Raw genomic sequence first — 20,440 nt, 5'->3', positions numbered from 1 at the left:
ACGGCTAACAGCAAAAAATCAATAAACAAATCAAGGGTCTGGACACAGTATGGAAAACAAACAAAGAAAATGATTGGTGATACTACAGAATAACAAGACTCAGCACTGAGTGTGTGCATGTGTGGTGTATAAACAGTCCAGGATATCAGTCCATGATGAGTTACCAGCTGGGTGTGTAATCAGTGGTAATGAGTAGGGCCAGATGGAATCTGCTGACATTTTTTTTGCTATTTCTGCACAGAATTGTGTTAAATGTGTGGATTTATGCGGAATTATTTTGTGAGTATCATAACTAAAATCTTAATATTTGAAATAAAAAGTGATACTTTTTAACTTTTATTTATTGTTTACAACGCAAATCCAATTACATCCACTTTATTTGGTAAACAAAGCAAGTGTCTCATATAATATCTCTACTAAAAGACAAAAAATATTACTTTACAAACTATATTGTAAAGAAATAATATTTCATATTAGTCAATAATATTACTATAAAGAATTTAAAAACTAAATATATATATAAGTGTACACACATTTACACAAGTAAATAAACAGAATCAATGATGGACTAAAAATCTGCGGAATTCTCTGTGTGGGCCTAGTAATGAGGAACCGTGTGTGTGATGTGCATGTTGGGAGTTGTAGTTTGTTAATGTGGCAGAATTGTAGTTCTCCAAACGATCTGCAGCCGCTAGATCGCTGGCTATTATAACACTAGTATTCAGCTTAAAGTGGCATTTAAAGACTAAATAAGTTAATTAGGCAAGTTAGGGTAATCAGTACAGGGTTCTACTCTAAGGATTTTTTTCTACTGACCCACGTTTTAATCTTTTTTTTTTTTTTTTTTTTTTAATGTATGCTAAGAATGCTAATGAAAGTCTATGTGCGCATTTTACCGCAAGGATGCATTTCTCGACACAACACCAGGACTGCAGTCAGATCCTGAAGCAGATCAATGTTGATCTTTCTTTCATGTCCAAACAACAGGCCTAATACAACATATTGGATTAAAATATGATTGAAATCAGATTAAAATATGGAAATATGATCAGATGGTAATTTCTGTTAATGTTCCTAACGGATAAACAGCCCTCGGTTATGTTTCAGCATGCTTTCACTTTCGTAATCAACATGAAACACACATTTGCCGGTAGGAATGACATCCCGCCCAACTCATCCCACCCTTACACAACCGTGATATAGCCTGATTACTCAGTTGAATAGCTTTGTTTTCTCACTACAGTCAGTCTACTTCAGAGTTTGTTTCAATTGAACCGAGACCAGCTCATTCAGGCGATTTCGGCCAGTTGATTTGGCGCCAATCAGAGCGCGATTGCGGGATTCACATATGCCCAACGAACCACATTAACAAACATCTAGGCGTGAAAGCATCCAGAGACTGTATTTGCACGCAATTGACAGACAGTTACAGTCAAATTAAACTAGTGACAAGGCAGCAATGGCCTGATCGGGCTAGTAACCATCCTGTCTAGTGTCACAAGCGTCTCACATGCTAGCCCCGGGACATCAGGCATTATTTTCCAGCCCTGTCATTGTAAAACCATTTTTTGTTCTGTAGTCAATTGAAATGAAATATTTTTGAAAATTAGAAAATTCTAGCTGAAATAAAACAAATAAGACTTGCTCCAGAAGAAAAAATATTGTCAGCCATACTATGAAAAATTATGTGCTCTGTTAAACATCATTTGAAAAAGAAAATCCTAAAAATTCACAGGAAGACTAGTAATTTTGACTTCAACCATATACAAAAAGCCACCGGAGATGCAATATCCTCCTCAAATATTCCTCCTAAACATCCTTTTTTTGTGTAGCATCTTTTTATTAATGTTTATTGGGCCTGCTTTTGAAAAAGCTGAAGAAGCGTGGATTAAATTGCTCTTTGTGCCATTAGGAAATGAAGGTGTCAGGCAGGCGAGTGTGCGGAGGATTAGTCTCTTTGAGTCACTGTTATAATCAAGTGAATAATCTTCTTCTTCTTCTTAAGTGCTTCTTTCTCCCCCTCCCGCATCTTCAATCACACAACTACAGATATTAGTGTATTTTAATGCCTGCTAAAAGGCTTTGGCTGTAAATAGCTGTTTCTGTGCTAGATTAATCCTGGCTATCTGTTTCTGGGTTCTGTGCTGTTTATGACTTCATCCGGCTTCTGAATGTTTGAGTGTTCAAATTTAATCACATCAAATCCTCATCGGGTCTGTCTGCTTCAGAAGCCGCTGAAATAACGAGCTGCGTTTAGTATTGTGTGGGGAAAAAAAGATTTAGATTGACTTTTAAGTCTGGGATCTGCGAGACCCAAACACTTATTTAATAACTCAAAGTGTCCGGTTCGTGACTTTATAGCTCTTCCTAATCTTGGAGGAGATCAAAATGGTAAATATGTCGATGTCAAAATGTTAAATTAGTTCTGTATTTTGGAGATTTGAGAGAAACCAGATAGAAACTTGAACAGATGCAATGAATTTAATGAATTTTTTGTTCATGTAGATATCGCTACTGTTTAACTCTTCAAGCATTTTTTAAAAAGTTGCCAGTCACCGCCAGAATATTTGATTATTCTTACCTAAATATGACATTATTTTTCTTAATTATTCTTACCTAAATACCAAATTATTCTTACCTAAATAACTCTTACCTAAATATGACATTATTATTATTCTTACCTAAATATGACATTTTATTATTTGATTATTCTTACCTCCCAATATGACAGTCACTTTATCACAATTATCATGTTTACAAGTTCTTTTTGCACTATACTGTTCTTTATCTGCACAACTCTAGTTTACTTTGCACTCATTTGCTATATGCCCTTAATGTCACTGTATTGATTACAATTTTATTACCTATGTATATTTTTTAGACCACATTTATGTGCAATGTTTATACTGTAAATTTTCTTTTTCTTAAACTCTACTATTTTTTATATATATTTTTTTTATATTAATGTTAAGCACCTTGGGTCTGAGAGTAACGCAATTTCGATTCTCTATATGTCTTGTACATGTGGCTGAATTGACAATAAAGCTGATTTTGACTAAATTTCACAGTTCTAAGAATATTGTCTGCCGGGAATATATGATAATTTATCACAAGACATCAAGTGTTCTCATCTTGCATTTTCAAGATATATAATATACACTCACCGGCCACTTTATAAGTTACACCTGTCCGACTGCTTGTTAACTCAAATATCTAATCAGCCAATCACATGGCAGCAACTCAATACATGTAGGCGTGTAGACATGATCAAGAGGATCTGCTGCAGTTCAAACCGAGCATCAGAATGAGGAAGAAAGGTGATTTAAGTGACTTGCCATGGTTGTTGGTGCTGGCCTGAGTATTTCAGAAACTGCTGATCTACTGGGATATTCACGCACAATCATCTCTAGGAATTACAGAGAATGGTCAGAAAAAGAGAAAATATCCAGTGAGCGGCAGTTCTGTGGGCACAAATGCCTTTTTGATGTCAGAGGAGAATGGCCAGACTGGTTTCAGCTGACTGAAAGACAACAGTAACTCAAATAAGCACTTGTTACAACCGAGGTCTGCAGAAGTGCATCTCTGAACACACAACACGTCTAACCTTGAGGCAGATGGGCTACAGCAGCAGAAGAACACACCGGGTGCCACTTCTGTCAGCTAAAAACAGGAAACTGAGGCTACAACTCACACAGGCTCACCAAAACTGGACAATAGAAGATTGGAGAAACGTTGGCTGGTCTGATGAGTCTCCATTTCTGCTGTGACTTTCGGATGGTCGGGTCAGAATTTGATGTCAACAACATGAAAGCATGGATCCATCCTGCCTTGTATCAAGGGTTCACGCTTGTGGTGGTGGTGTAATGTGTGGGGGATATTTTCTTGGCACACTTTGGGCTCATTAGTACCAATTGAGCATCGTGTCAACGCCACAGCCTACCTGAGTATTGTTGCTGACCATGTCCATTCCTTTATGACCACAGTGTACTCATCTTCTGATGGCTACCTCCAGCAGGATAATGCGCCATGTCATAAAGCACGAATCATCCTAGACTGGTTTCTTGAACATGACAATGAGTTCACTGAACTTAAATGGCCTCCACAGTCACCAGTTCTCAATCCAATAGAGCACCTTTGGGATGAGGTAGAACGGAAGATTCACATCATGGATGTGCAGCGGACAAATCCGCAGCAACTGTGTGATGCTATCATGTCAACGTGGACCAAAATCTCTGAGGGATATTTCCAGTACCTTGTTGAATCTATTCCATGAAGGATCAAGGCAGTTCTGATGACAAAAAGGGGTCTAACCTGGTCCCAGTAAGGTGTACCTAATAAAGTGGCCGGTGAGTGCTTAATGCACTTGCACATGCGATCTTACTTTTGCTTACTCTGGTTGTCTTACATGTCGCACCCAAGATACCCAGACATCCCGTCAGAAATGCATTAGGACTTTCCTTACCGATATATACCTAAAGCAAAGATCGCAGTAAAAACTTTGCATTGTCCCTTCATTTATGAAATATCTTGGTAATGCTGGGGAAAGAGTTAATGTACAATTACCAATTACTGTATCTATATAAAATATTCTGTTTCTCTTGGAACTGTGTCACAATATGAAAAAAAAAATGGTCGCAGCTTCCGGTTCATGCAGACTTTAAACTGCCGCCACCCATCATTTATACACTCATCAGAGGCATAATAGCTGAGTGGGTGCCAAGAGTGAGATATGAGAATGGAAAAGCCAGCACTTTCTTTACGCCGCAGAGAACAGGAGGGTCGTAAAGTGTGTGTGGTGTCCGACCGGGTGCTGAGCGTGCAGTGTAACAGTACAGGCTGTTTTTCATTGCTCGCGCTGATGCAGTTTGTGTGTGGAAGTGCAGCGTTAACTTTGAGATATGGCTGTGATTACATTCACACACACACACACACACACACACACACACACACACGATGTGTCTATATGTTGTTGTGTCAGTGTGTGGAGGAGGCAGGATGTTTCGTAAGTAAAATGTGTTCCTGTAATCAAGCAGAATAAAAATGCCATGTTTTCTCGCTCTAAATGCCACATTAGAAAGTCATTTTTCCCTTCGCAGATGTGTCTGTGTGGTGACGAATGCTGATATTTGATTATTTTGGATTTGATTGAATAGTTTACAGTTTACAACTCGCATTTAAAGCAAAGGGTTTTACCCACACTCAAACAATGACGTTTACATGGTTTAATGGATGAATGAATACTAGAAACTCATGGACCGCTAAAATATTGGAGGGAACGTGGAGACAACATTAAAAATATATTTTTTTATTACTTTCTTACTTACATTTATGAACAGAAAAGTTGTTTTTTTTTTAAATATAGACTTTTTTAATTAAAAAAATAACCAAATAAACTCCTATTTCTCATCTCGCGTGCACAGATCTGCTTGGACAACATTGGAATACATCATATCCGGTCGGCAGGTCGCATACGGTCTAGTCCAGGGGTGGGCAAACTCGGTCCTGGAGGGCCGGTGTCCTGCACAATTTTGCTCCAACTCTAATCGCACACACCTGCTTATAGATTTCTAGTGATCTTAAAGACACTGATTAGCATGTTCAGGTGGGTTTGATTAGTGTTGCAGGTCCACCCCTGGTCTAGTCGCAGGAGTTCAAATATTTAAACGGATCCGCAGCTCAATTCGGATCCGAATTTTCCGCTTCACGAGTTCACACTTGCATTCGTTTTGCTGTCCGGGGGGAGGGCTCTGAGCTCGAGGAGACACCCCAACTCGAGTTATTCCCCTTATCAGGAAACAAAGAGGAGTTGGGATTCGAGCGAAGTATCTAGCCCGGCCCCAGAACGCTCCCCCCGGGAATGCAACGCAAGAGGTGAGGTGACGGGGTGGTGGAGGGATGCTAAAGTCGTGAGATGCTGCAGGTAAGACAGCTTTGGTATATATAGGGGTTGCTCAAGAACTGATTTGATGATGGGATAATTGTCAATGACGTATTCGATACTGAAACTTCTGCGCATGCTCCTCCCGAAATTTGTTTACAAAACATCACATACGGAGATGATCGGAACTCAACACAGCTCCCGGACTGCTCTCCATTGGAAATGAATGACTTCCGGTCTGTCGCTTGTCGCTTGTCGTGTGCAGCGGAAAGGCGGCTTTAGCGGGAAATTGACGGGTTTTCTTTGAAATCAATATCGTGACGAGTCTAATATAGTGAAAGAGTCAGTTTATTAACTCAAGTTTGATAAATGGCATTTAAAACGTGTGTTTACGAAAGAAAACGTTGGCTAACTATAGTGCCATTTCCCTTAACTTAGCTGAAAATGAGCTCTGAATATCCCTTTTTATTTTCACCATTCATTCAGAACGGACCTTCGGGTCACTTGGAAGGCGGTGGAATAATACATTTGTGTCACTTTATCTTCGCTGATAAGATATCCAGCTAAGTACACAACGTTCCTATGCAACTCCCAACGATACTTCCAGGTTTCTTCCTGCCGCAGCCTCGACTTTTAAAAATGGCGGCCACGTGAAATCAGTCTATTGAGCGCATCAGTGCAATGCAATAAGGACACAATATAAACAAACATCTGTGACTCAGTGACCAATGCTTACTTTTTTTCTCGGTTTACCTGGGATGAACCCGAATCCTGCCGGCTTCGTCCCTGCTGTTTGTTCACCGCATTAGCGCGGGTTTGATTATGGGTTGCTGTTAGTATGTTCAGTCTCCAGCAATGGCTGAGACTCCAGCAGGTGTGTATCTGAGATCATCAAAGCTGATTATAACAAACAATTGGAGCCTGCAGGACTGGCCAGATCCCCCGCTCGCTTTTCCTCTCTTTTTTTTTTTGCCCTCTTCATGTAGGCCTGAAGCTATTCTTTGCGTTTCCATTTTATTTGTGATGTTATGTGTTTATTGATCGGCCAGTAGCGTCTAGACCTGAATTGATTGAGGTCTTTTATGTCTCCATAGTGGGGTTATATTGGAGCAGCATGACTGGTAATGATATTAGCTGGGGTTTAGGGTTTTGTGAACGCTCCACACGTACGTGCAAACACACATGAGAAAACACAGAGGTTTGGCTCTTGCAAGAAGTGATGCCCCAACACGAGCTTTTGGCAGGAGGCAGTCTGATGTCTGGCAGAGGTCGGTGGTGAATGTCGATTAATACTTGAGTGGTTTGTTGGCTCGGGTATTGCGTTTGTGTCTGGAAAGCCTTGGATAAAGATATTCGGAGAGTTCAGTAGATGTTTGCCAAAAAAAAAAGCAACTTCAATCATTTTTGTCAGCTTTCTTTTTATCCAGGATGGTCCTTAAAGGGATAGTTCACCCAAAAATCAACATTTACACTATTTATTTCCTCTGAAGTGGTTCCACTGTAAAAAACAAACAAAAAGAAAACAAATTCATGACTACAAATGTTTTTAGGTTCATTCATTCATTTTCTTTTCAGCTTAGTTCCTTTATTAATCAGGAGTCGCACAGTGCAAACCACAACATCGCTACCCATTGCGCCACCACGCTGCCTCTTTTTAAGTTACTTTAACTTAACTAATAAGTTAATCAGTTGTTAGCTACTTATTTCAAGTTATGCGAGGTCAGTTTGATTGATATACACTCACCGGCCACTTTATTAGGTACACCCTACTAGTACCGGGTTGGACTCCCTTTTGCCTTTAGATCTGCCTTAATTTTTGGTGGCATGGATTCAACAAGGTGCTGGAAATATTCCCCAGAGATTTTGCTCCGTATTGACATAATAGCATCACGGAGTTGCTGCAGATTTGTCGCCTGCACATCCATGGTGTGAACCTCCCGTTCCACCAAATCCCAAAGGTGCTCTATTGGATTGAGAGCAGGGGACTGTGGAGGCCATTTGAGTACAGTGAACTCATTGTCATGTTCAAGAAACCAGTCTGAGATAATTTGTGCTTTAAGACATGGCGTGTTATCCTGCTGGAGGTAGCCATCAGAAGATGGGTACACTCTGGTCATCACCTGGTGTTGTCTTCTGCTGCTGTAGGACATCTGCCTCAAGGTTGGATGTGTTGTGTGTTTAGAGATGCTCTTCTGTATACCTCAACAGTAACGAGTGCTTATTTGTGTTACTGTTGCCTTTCTTTTAGCTGGAACCAGTCTGGCCATTCTCCTCTGGCATCAACAAGGCATTTGCACCCACAGAACTGCCGCTCACTGGATATTTTCTCTTTTTCAGACCATTCTCTGGGAGATGGTTGTGCGTGAAAATCCTTGTAGCTCAGCAGTTTCTGAAACACTCACACCAGTCTGTCTGGCACCAACAACCATGTCACATTCAGAGTCACTTGAATCACCTTTCTTCCCCATTCTGATGCTCAGTTTGAACTCCAGCAGATCGTCTTGACCATGTCTACATGCCTAAATGCATTGAGTTGCTGCCATGTGATTGGCTGATTAGAAATTTGCGTTAACAAGCAGTTTGAAAGGTGTACCTAATAAAGTGGCCGGTTGAGTGTAAGTTAAGATGACTAGAAAAGTTAATTTGATTAAACTAAAATAATTAAGGCAGCAAGATTTGATGAAAGATGTTTTGAAGATAGTAGAATCCATAGTAGAAAAAACAAAAACCATGGAAGTCAATGGTTACTCATTTTCAGCTTTCTTCAAAATATCTACTTTTGTCCAGTTTGTCCCTTTAAGACAGTGGTCTCAAAGTCAATTCCTGGAGGGCCTCAGCTCTGCATAGTTTGGCTCCAACCACCTCCAACTCACACCTGCTTAATAGTCACTAGTAGTCTTGAACACCTTGATTAGTTGGATCAGCTGTGTTTGATTAGTGTTGGAGCAGAACTGCAGCACTCCAGGAATACAGTTTGAGACCTGTGCTTTAAGACCATGGATAATGCTAATTAGATTTGCCATTTTCTAAACTGTATCAGTATCATCTCTATCAAAGCTCAATGGAAAAAAATGCCTCTTAACATACTTTTTTTTTTCAACACACAAAAAAAATGTATGTTGAAAAATAATCTGTATGTTGAAAAACAATTTTATTCTTATTTAATAAAGTTTTAGGGGGAGTTTACTGTACATTTCAAACTCTTTGGGGTTTCCACTCTTTGGGGTTTCCACTGAGTCTGAACAGCAGAACTGATTTCATTTCACACTCAAAGGTCTTCCAAAAAAAGAGGACAAAGTGTCTCTCAGTGGTGCTGCCTGTCCAGCTTCTGACATAGACAAACATTAAACATGATCAAGTTTTTTGCCTCAAATCTAGTCTATGTTTGCTGTTTCTCTGCGCAGAGCTGGTTCTTCCTCTCCTCCCTCACTTTCTCTCTCTCTCTCTCTCTCTCTCTCTCTCTCTGTCTCTCTCTTTCTCTCTCTCTCTCTTTCTCTGGTTGGCGAGATAAACTCATGCAACACAATTTGAATTTTAATCCGCAGCAGTAATACTCGCATGTTTCGCTTCTCACTGCAGTCGGGTTCTGGCAAGTACAGAAAGAGAGAGACATAGAGCTGAGCCTCTTTCTGTCAGCCATGCAAAACCAACACAATGGCTGTTTTATTAGCAGCATCGCATATAAAAGCAACACAATGGAGACTTCAGTACAATTAAACAACCCAGAGACAAGAAAAAAGAGGTTAGTTGAAGATTTTGGGCTTTATTTAGTAACGTTTTGCACCAGTAAAAGACCGAAAATTGTGATTAAAAGGCATGGGTTTGTTGTTTTTGCTGCTGACATAATGCATATACAGTTGAAGTCAAAATTATTATGCCTCCTGTGAATTTATTTTTCTTCTTTTTCAAATATTTCCTTAATGATGTTTAACCTAGGATTCAGGAAGAACAATGCGGTTTTTGTTCAAGCTGTGAAACACTGGACCAGCTCTATACCCTCACCAGGGTGCTCGAGGGTTCATGGGAGTATGCCCAACCGGTCCACGTGTGTTTTAGGGACTTGGAGAAGGCATTCGACTCTGTCCCTCGTGGCATTCTGTGGAGGGTGCTCTGGGAGTATGGGGTCACAGGCTCTTTGTTAAGAACTGTCTCGTCGCTGTATGAACAGATTAGGAGTTTGGTTGGCATTGCCGGCAATCAATTAAACTTGTTTCCAGTGCATTTTGGACTCCGGCAGGGCTTCCCCTTGTCACCAATTCTGTTCATCATTTTTATGGATGGAATTTCAAAGTGCAGGCTTGGACTGGAGGGGGTCCGGTTCGGGGACCACAGGATCTCATCTCTGTTATTCGCAGATGATGTTGTTCTGTTGGCTTCATCGAACGTGGACCTTCAGCATTTGCTGCCGAGTGTGACGCAGCTGGGATGAGAATCAGCACCTTCAAGTCTGAGGCCATGGTGCTCCACTGGAAAAAAGTCATTTGCCATCCTCAGGTTGGAGGAAAGTCCTTACCCCAGGCGAAGGAGTTTAAGTATCTCGGGGTTTTGTTCTCGAGTGAGGGAGGGATGGAACGTGAGATTGACAGCAGATTGGTGCAGCGGCAGCAGTAATGCGGTTGATGTATTGGTACATTGTTGAAAAGAAGGAGCTGAACTGAACTACAATCTTCCTCTCACCTATGGTCATAACTAAAAAGACAAGATCTCGAATACAAGTGGCTGAAATGAGTTGGAAATGGCAGGGCTCACCCTTATAGATATGGTGAGAAGCTCTGACACCCGGGAGGAGCTCGGAGTAGAGCCGCTGCTCCACCACATTGAGAGAAGTCAGCTGAGGTGGCTCAAGCATTCATTCATTCATTCATTCATTCATTCATTTTCTTGTCTGCTTAGTCCCTTTATTAATCCGCGGTCACCACAGTGGAATGAACCGCCAACTTATCCGGCAAGTTTTTTACGCAGCGGATGCCCTTCCAGCCGCAACCCATCTCTGGGAAACATTCACACATTCACCCGGAGGAAACCTACACGAACGCAGGGAGAACATGCAAACTCCACACAGAAACACCAACTGAGCCAAGGTTCGAACCAGCGAGCTTCTTGCTGTGAGGCGACAGCACTACCTACTGCGCCACTGCCTCGACAGTGGCTCAAGCATCTGTTTCGAATTATAAAAGTGAAAATTAAACTATTAAAGTCATTTTTTTGTTGTTTGTTGGCCTATATTGTGTATTCAACCTGCCATTGTTCCTGTTTATAACATAACATTTAAGAAAAAAACTGCGAAAGGCTTATATAAATAATAGCTTTGCCCTTTTCAGTTTGTACTCTGCACTTTTTGGCTGGTCAAGATCTCTTGTCACACACTCATCACAATAGTCTACAAGCACTGATTTGCACTGATAGCAGTTTCTCCATTGTTTCAAAGTGAAATGCGCTCAAAGGCACAGATTTACTCCTCCTATTCGACCAGTGGAGCAGATTTGTTGCACAAGTGTTGCAGCATACGTGTGGGCCCACCTCCTGTCCTGATCTTAGGCTTATTTTTACCACGGCTGCTGTACTGCACTTTTGTGAGGCAAAACTCACTTCAGCACTAAGCCAGCAGCTTGTACAGTTGAATCTAAAAATATTCGCCCTCCTGTGAATTTGTTTTTCAAATATTTACTAAATGATGTTGAACGGAGCAAGAAATTGTTCACAGTATGTCTGATAATATTTTTTCTCCTGGAGAAAGTCTTATTTGTTTTATTTCGGCTAGAATAAAAGCAGTTTTTGATTTTTTAAAAAAACATTTAGGGTCAATATTATTAGCCCCCTTAAAGTGTCATGACACCCCCTCTTTCGATTCAGGTCTACCTCAGAATTTTTTCAAAAGAGGCATCATAATGGGCGTGGAGCTTCGCGAGCAAAGGGCAAGAGTGGGCGTGGCCAGCAGGGGAGAAGGAGGGGAGTGAACAACTGTTGTTAGTTAGCTCACAAAATGAGACACAAACAGTCAGGAGACGCATGATTTTATAGTTTACAAAGTTAACATGCAAAGAAATAAACAGTAATTTAATGCCCAATAACATTTGTTATTCGTAATTTCATATACAGATAACCATAATTTATATCATTATAAAGATAATCGTGTTCATATAAAGAAAACATGCAACAAAACCGTGGATCATGGAAACAAACACATACGAGCCTTCATGAACAGCTAAATACTGTGTGCCGTGGGTCCGTGTCTCACAGCTTGGCACTGGCAGGTCTGTGTCTTGCCTTCGGAAAGCATATGCTTTCATGAATAATTAAGTAGCAGGCTCTTCTAATAGGATAAGGAAACTTCTTTGCGCTACGTTGCCGATTTTGATCCCGCCCAAAAAATCATTTCAAACCCAGAAGCTGAAATTAGCTGACAAAAGCTTAGAATTATCTAGTTTTCCCCATAATTAAAGTTAACAGGAGCTAACATTGTCTTAACTGATGCTCAACACACACAAATCTGTTAAAATCTCAAAAAAGTACTTAAGGCTTTCGTGAACCTTTAAGCCATTTTTTTTTAAATGTCTACAGAACAAACCTTCATTACACAATGACTTGCCTAATTATCCTAACCTGCCTAGTTAACCTAGTTAGGCCTTTATATGTCACATTAAGCTGAATAGTAGCATCTCAAAAATATCTAGTCAAATTATATTTACTGTAAATCAGATAAAATAAATGAGTTATTAAAGATGAGTTATTTAGAAGATTATGTTTATAAATGTGTTAAAAAATCTTCCCTCCGTTAAACAGAAATTGGGAAAAAAAATATACAGGGGGCTAATAATTCTGTATATCTCTGCTCGCTTCACTGCCATGTCAAACACTGAGAATTAGGAGAGAAGCTGATGGAGGACAGTTTGTTCATCATGGTTGTGTCATCCATGACTTCTAGGAATAACCCTTGATCGATTGTGTCGGTCATTATGGAAATGAGCTGCTGTGTTGTTTAATTTGCACATCATCAGTAGAATGGCCTGCAGAACTTTCCACTCCCGCTGGCACTTTTATAGGATTGCAGACTAGATTAGAATCTGTGCCTGATAAGTGGTTTGTCTTGTTGAATTAATTATTCTAAATGTAGTGTTTTGCCACAGATACATTTTTTGTTAATTTTACGAGTCACACTTATAAAAAAAATAATAATAAAAGAGTGTTACACTTTGGTTTATAGTGTGATTGTTACAGGGTAACTATTTAGGGCAGCACGATGCTGGGGAAATATTCAGTATTGTTGTTGAGGGTTGTGATATCAATATACAAAAATTCATTCATTCATTTTCTTTTGGCTTAGTCTCTATTTCAGGGGTCGCCATAGCGGAATGAACCACCACCTATTCCAGCATATTTTTTACCCAAGTGGATACCTTTCCAGCCGCAACCCAGTGCTGGGAAACACCCATACACACTCACATTCACACACACACACACACACTCTCATTTACTATGGCCAATTTAGTTTATTAGTTTTGTTTTCAGAAATAATTACAACATTATTTCTTTTAACACTTAAGAAATGCTTTTCTTAAAGTTTTTGTCTTGTTTCAAGTCTAAATATAAAAAAAAATTTAATTAAGAAGCATTTTCTTGGCTAGCAAAAAATGGTCTTGTTTTCAGAAATAATATGTCAAAACTAAGTTAATTATATGTTCAAATGAATGATTCTTTCAAAGCAAAAACGAGATTTAAATGCCCAGTTTAAACAACACTTGGGAAATATTTGTAAACTAGTTAAAATTGTACATGAGGACGAATCATTTTGACTTAGATTGTAATTTCTTTGGTCATGTTGCCAAGTCTTGGTGTCTGATTTTGCATCTCTTGGTTTTTATTGGTGTATTGGCCTGTGTTATTTCCCAGCATCATGTTGAGTTGCGGTCTGGGTAATTTCATGCTGCTGGAGCGGCAGGTAAAGAGTTTCCCCTATACTGGCACAGCAAACTGCAGCTGATTTTAATAAATGATAGCGGCCCTTAAAGCCCATGAGCACCAACTAGGGACAAACGCGTGGCTCACAGAGGGAGGGCATGAGAGGAAGAGAAGGAAACATTGGGTACAGTAGAAATGTAGAGGCTATTTTTAGACTCACTCCTGCTTGGCTTCTGTTAAAGGGACAGATCACCCAAAAATGAAAACTCACTCACTATTTAGCTCTCAAGTGGTTCCAAAGCATTATGAGTTTCTTTATTCTGTTGAACAACAGAAGTGAAACCTAGACTTCCATAGTAAGAAAAACAAATACTGTGGAAGCGAATGGTTACAGGTTTCCTACATTCTTCAAAATATCTTCTTTTCTTTTCAACCAAAACAAGTTAATGGTGAGTAAATGATGATCGAATTTTCTGTTTTTTCATCTATTATGCAAAAATCACTTTTATAAAGTGTTTAAACACAGCTGTACATCAACAATCTGTGAATATAACCAGCTTCTAATGGTTAAATGTATTCATTTTATTTTTTATAATCACACTTGATAAAAGCAGTCTGCAGAAACACTTTGATTGACCTTCTCCCTTTGTACGTGTCATCAGAGGGGTAAAGCCCCGCCCATTAGTCACCATCTCTCCCTCATTAGCAAAAGATATCACTCGTTTGGGGTTATTACGAGACCAGTGCTAAATCGATACTTACAAAATGGTGCCTGAACGGATACTTCTAGCCACAACATTCTGGAGGATTACTCTAGAAAAACCTTTTATTCGACAAAAAAAAGTAATCATTTTAATTGAACAATATAAATAAAGTTTAAACTATACATCAATTCATATTTTTTAATTGAACTGAATTGCATTAATATATTTCTTTTGCTCATTTTTCATTAGCTTACTACTAAGCTGTTGAAAGGCTGTCATCAATATCAGTGAACTCCTTTTTTCTAGGATTGGGGCTTGTGACTACGTTTACATGGACATCAGTGATCTAATGATTTGCCTTAATCTGAATAAGACAATAATATGATTAAGGTTTTTACATTAGTTGCTTTTTAAATGTTGCTTTCATGAGCCGTTTCACGTGTATACAAAGTACATAGATTGATTAACGTCATTGCGTTACCTCGCTATCCAACATTTCCAACGGAGTTTCATGTCATTTCGGGTGTTTTTTATTTTTCGACTTCGAAAAACCTGCACATTTCATCATGTGGGGGCCTGTGGTATTTAAAAATTGCTGTTTACATGGTAGACTCTTAATCAGAGTATTGTCTTAATCATATTAAAATCAGATGTCCATGTAAACGTACTGGGTGAAAGCCAGATGAAGTCACAAGACTTCAAGTTGACTCCATGCGCCCTCAAATGTTTCACCAAGTTTGAAGTGAAGTTGTCATGACAGTTGTCATGAAGGGTAATATTAGCTATATACACCCAAACCATCTTTTGTACCAGGCCTTAAACATGTTTTATTCAGCTGTAAAATTGGCCATTTTAGCATTGCAGTCAGTGAATATCTAGAGTTCCTGAGCCAGCCCCCAAAGGCCAGTCGGTGAATTGCAGTTTCAGTTACTTCCGCATTAGCTTCACGAGGGAGAGTGGGAGGTTGTCGCTTGTCCAACACATAGGCATTTGAAGCTCCGCCCTTTTTTTTAAAAGAGCACAATCTCATTTGAATTTAAAGCAACAGACACCAAAATGGCACAATTAGGATTAAAGCCTAAAAAGGGCGGTTTTATAAAACATTATTTGTGTTGTATTTCGAGCTGAAACTTTGCATACACACTCTAGGGACAACTGTTAATCCTAAAAGTGCATTTTCTTCTCTCCTTAAGACACATTTTACACAAACAGTGTTCAACATGTCAGCTCTCATAAGGGCACCTGTTATATTATCTCAAACGCAATCATAAAAACACCATAAAAGTGGGCATTTTTATTGCAGTTCCTATGGTGACCGTTGGTGCCATGATGACAGACGCTCAATCTCACACTTTCTCCTCTCCTTCTGCTCCTTTGATTCCCGTTACCTGCTGTTTCCATTGCGGGGTTTAATTTATAATTGATTGAAAAGGTGATCATACATAATTCATTTCTGTTTGCTAATGAGGCCTAAAAGACATTGACAAACCCGCTTGAGTATTCGTTTTCTACAGGCGCGGAGTTAATCGACACTCCCGATGAATATGGGCTCAGGTCTGGACCCTGCTTTATTATTGATAAGGATTGATTAACTTTGATACAGACACGCTCAGACGGGACTGCTTCCATATAACAATGGTGCTGTACTGGGGTCCAACGTCATCTCATCTCGACCTCTTTTAAACTTGAAACTGGTGACCGTCCCATGCCAACTGGCCCTCATTTATGTAAAAAAAATTAAATTAAAAATATTTAAACTGCATGCATGTAAATATGCTTTCCATTGATGGATACTTTGTCAGAATAGGACAGTGTTTAGCCGAAATTCAGCTATTTGAAAATCTGTTGTTTCAAGAGTTCACACTTAGCTGATGATTGATGTTGAAGTTTGTTTGGCATGCTGTCCCGGGAGAGAGCCCTGAGCTTATGAGCAGGGCGAGAGGGGAGTTTGAGCTCAGGTAGATCTTGATTCTTCAAGATGAAGATACTGAGATAAGAAACTTATTTATAGTTATTTATTGTGAGTTCGAAATCATCTGATTGGTGAATCAATCGTAAGCTGATGTGGGACCAGCTGTGGTCAATCATAAGCACATGATCCTCTCGAAATCACGTGAGTGACAATCACACAATGTGAACTATCAGAGACGCGATTCGAGAGAATCGCAGATGAGTCGCCGATGCCTGTGAGGTACAGTATTTGGCGTGCTAAATATCTAGAGCTGTTGGCGATTCTGATCATGCGTGTGAAATGAGTTTTGACTGAAGATAACACAGGCGATCGCCTACAGCCAATGAGAGAGCAGCATTCACTTGTGTGTGCCTGCAGGCCAGCGGGAGGCTGGTTAAAAGCGCTCATTTTCGGTTTATTTGGATGCAAGAAATGGAGGAAAAACTAGTGGAGGTTTGACAGGAGCACCCCTGTCTGTTTGACGTTTCATACAGAAAGTTAAAAAAAGAAAGTTGAGGAGAAATTGTTAATTCCCTTAAAATCCAGGTGAGCAAATATGTACATTTTCTACTCCATTAAAGGCTTCTTTCTCGTTATTTAATAACAAAAGATATACTACGTGTTTTCGGCTGTGAGACGTAGTTTGGACAAAGCTGTCGGCGATTCTTCCTATTGTAAAGTCATGCAATGTCATGTGACACGACTACTTTGAAAATCATGCAGTCTGAACTTGGCATAACCCAAATTTTTAAAAATGATTTCATGCATGTAGCCATGTTAATAGTAACATATATGAACATGTTTTACATGTATTTTTCTCCAGGTTTTTAATTTTTTAAGAAAATTGTATTTGAATATGCGGGAACTATAGTTGCCGGTGGGTAAATATGTTGTAAGTACCCTTCAATGTAGAACATTTCGTCACCTTGGAACTATGAGGTTCTATCTGCATTCTGAATGATTTGGAGATATTGAGCTTCAAAGTTTTTGCATTCCGAAGCAAATAGTATTTGTGTAACATTTGTTTTTTAAATAAAAAAATCTTAAAATGTAAACAACCTATATAAAACATCCCATAATGTAAATAAGTCGTCATTTAGTAGGAATTTGTCAATAACTTAATTTTGACAAAAATGTCAGATAGAACCTTATAATTCTAAGGTGACAATTTGGCAAAATGATCAAAAGATCTAAAAGATCTATTCATATTCATAAACATCATTTGATATGAACCCCCCTCCCCCCCAACCCCCCTCAAATATATATATATATATATATATATATATATATATATATATATATATATATATATATATATATATATATATATATATATATATATATATATAAATCACTAACACCACTTCCGGCAACAGCCAAGCTTTCCCATGCAGTCTCCCATATATGGGTCCTAAATAAATATATCATATAGTTTAATGAATATGAAAACAAAGAACTAATCCATTTCTCTTAGTTTACCAAAAAGACTACTTTGTGTCAAAAATATGAAAAAGTTTTTGAAAAATCATTAAACAAGACCAATAACCTTGATTTATTAGGTTATTTAACACATTATACCTTAATTCCCCATGGTTTTTGTACTTACAAAGTATTTGCTTGACCATTTGACAGAGTATACAGAAAACTACAAATCTCTTGAAAGATTTTTTTTTTTTTTTGGATGAATCTAGAGACCATCATGATTTTGTTGATATACATTTAAAAAAAAAAATTAGTATCATGAAAATTGCCTTTATTTGGGAGGTTTTCCCAAAGAAATTATTAGAAATTATTAGTCAGAATTATTAGCCCCCTTTGACTAATTTCTTCTTTTTAAATATTTCCCAAATAATGTTGAACAGAGCAAGGAAATTTTCACTGTATGTCTGATAAAATTTGTTCTTCATGGAGCAAGTCTTATTTGTTTTATTTTGGCTAGAATAAAAGCAGTTTTAAATTTTTTAAACACCAATTTAAGGTCAAAATCATTAGCCCCTTTAAGCTTTATTTTTCCCCGATAGTCCCGATAGAACAAACCATCATTATAAAATAACTTGCCTAATTACCCTAACCTGCCTAGTTAACCTAATTAACCTAGTTAACCCTTTAAATGTCACTTTAAGCTGTATAGAAATGTTTTGAAAAATATCTAGTCAAATATTCAAAATCAGTTATTAGTAATGAGTTATTGAAATTATTGTTTATAAATGTGCTGAAGAAAAATCTTCTCTCCGTTAAACAGAAATTGGGGAAAAAATAAATAGGGAGGCTAATAATTCTGACTTCAACTGTAAATCAATTCCTTTTTTTCTTTCTTGGAATCTTTTATTTGGTTGTTTGCTTGCATGTCATTGAGAAATGAAACATGGATAACATGTAGAAAATTATTTACATTTACATTTACATTTAGTCATTTAGCAGACGCTTTTATCCAAAGCGACTTACAAATGATTACAAATGACTTACAAATTATTCAACTATAGTTGCCGGTGGGCTTAAATGGGTGAAATGAAGTGTTTAGCAATTCACGTTACTAATGAAAGAAAATGTTGTTTTTATGTACAGTATATGACATTTACAAAAAGTCTTCAAGGAACCTGATCTGTATTTGACATTTTAATGATTTTTGGCATGAAAGAAATTTTATTTATTGGAATAATTATGATGCAATGCATTTCTGTGTATTCCCACAAATATCACTGCAAGACTTTCCCCTTTTGATTATTTGCAGATTATAAATGAATCTGCCAATAATCTGCCCACTCTATCACAGCCACTCAGATATGGTGCACTGATAAATAGAAATCAATCATATGCACGCACATACACTCACAATTACACACAGAAATGAACAATTACTGCTGACTCTCCAACTGTGAATTAATACCATTACTGGCTATTTCAAGCGTGAGAACATGCAAAGCACGAACCATCTGAAAGCTAAGCCTCATTTATGTTTTTATTTGCTCACTCACCCTCAACATCTTCAGGTTTAACCAGTTCTAGTGCTCTTTAATGTAAATATGTGAACAGTTTATCCCAAGGCAACTCAAAAGCATGAGATAATGTCCTGAAAAGGTGGCACGGTGGCTCAGTGGTTAGCACTGTCACCTCACTGCAAGGAGGTCGCTGGTTCCTTTGACTTAGTGCCTCATTTATCAGGGGTCACCACAGTGGAATGAACCTCCAACTATTCCAGCATATGTTTTATGCAGCGGATACCTTTCCAGCTGCAACCCAGTACTGGGAAACATCCATACACACTCAATTACACGCATACACTATGGCCAATTTAGTTCATTCAATTCACCCATATCTTTGGACTGTTGGGGAAACCGGAGCACCCGGAGAAAACCCATGCCAACACTGGGAGAACATGCAAACTCCACACAGAAATGCCAACTGACCCAGCCGGGACTCGAATCAGCGACCTTCTTGCTGTGAGGTGACAGTGCTAACCACTGAGGGACCGTGCCGCCCCTCCTGGTTGTATAAATGTGCTTTAAAAATAAACTCAACTCCTAAAAAATCCTCTAAAACAGCTGAAATGCCAAAGCTTGTAGTTTTTGGTAGGTTTGGCAGCAACTGCATATCCTACAAAAGCATCCCAAACAGTAGCTGAAGTTTCTTTTTAACAAGGTCCCCTGTCATTTCAGACTGACCTTAATAGTTTGTGCAGCAAGCGTTTGGTGAGGCTGTCGTGATGAGATGCAGGCTTTGTATTGGAAAGGCTCTTATGAGAGCAGTTAGTGTCTCTGCGAGAGTCATTAACACTCTACATGTGACACGGTAAAAGACATATGTTGTGGCCTTAGTTGTGTGATGTCCATAAAGGACACCCCATTGATTTCTCTCATTACCTGACGTCAGACAGAGACTGTTGCTGAAGCAGAGGGCAACGCAAACTACATTTGATCTGGCAGCAAACCCACTGTGTGAAAAAAAGCAACCTGCGGTTTGTACAAATTGTGCAAAATGGTTAGAGAAAAATGGCCTACACTTATAGTT

At 38.8% G+C, this 20,440-nt stretch overlaps 1 protein-coding gene across 4 annotated transcripts in view; it reads left to right on the top strand.

The window, feature by feature from the left end:
• sphkap (SPHK1 interactor, AKAP domain containing) overlaps positions 1-20,440 on the top strand; it is a 202,478-nt gene that overhangs the window by 80,494 nt on the left and 101,544 nt on the right. The gene's annotated exons all lie outside the window — the stretch shown is intronic.

Source organism: Danio rerio, chromosome 18 (assembly GCF_049306965.1).
Source record: "Danio rerio strain Tuebingen ecotype United States chromosome 18, GRCz12tu, whole genome shotgun sequence".
In the NCBI taxonomy this organism is placed as follows: domain Eukaryota; kingdom Metazoa; phylum Chordata; class Actinopteri; order Cypriniformes; family Danionidae; genus Danio; species Danio rerio.
The sequence above is the reverse complement of the archived record's forward strand: the minus strand, read 5'-3'. Positions and strand labels throughout refer to the sequence as shown.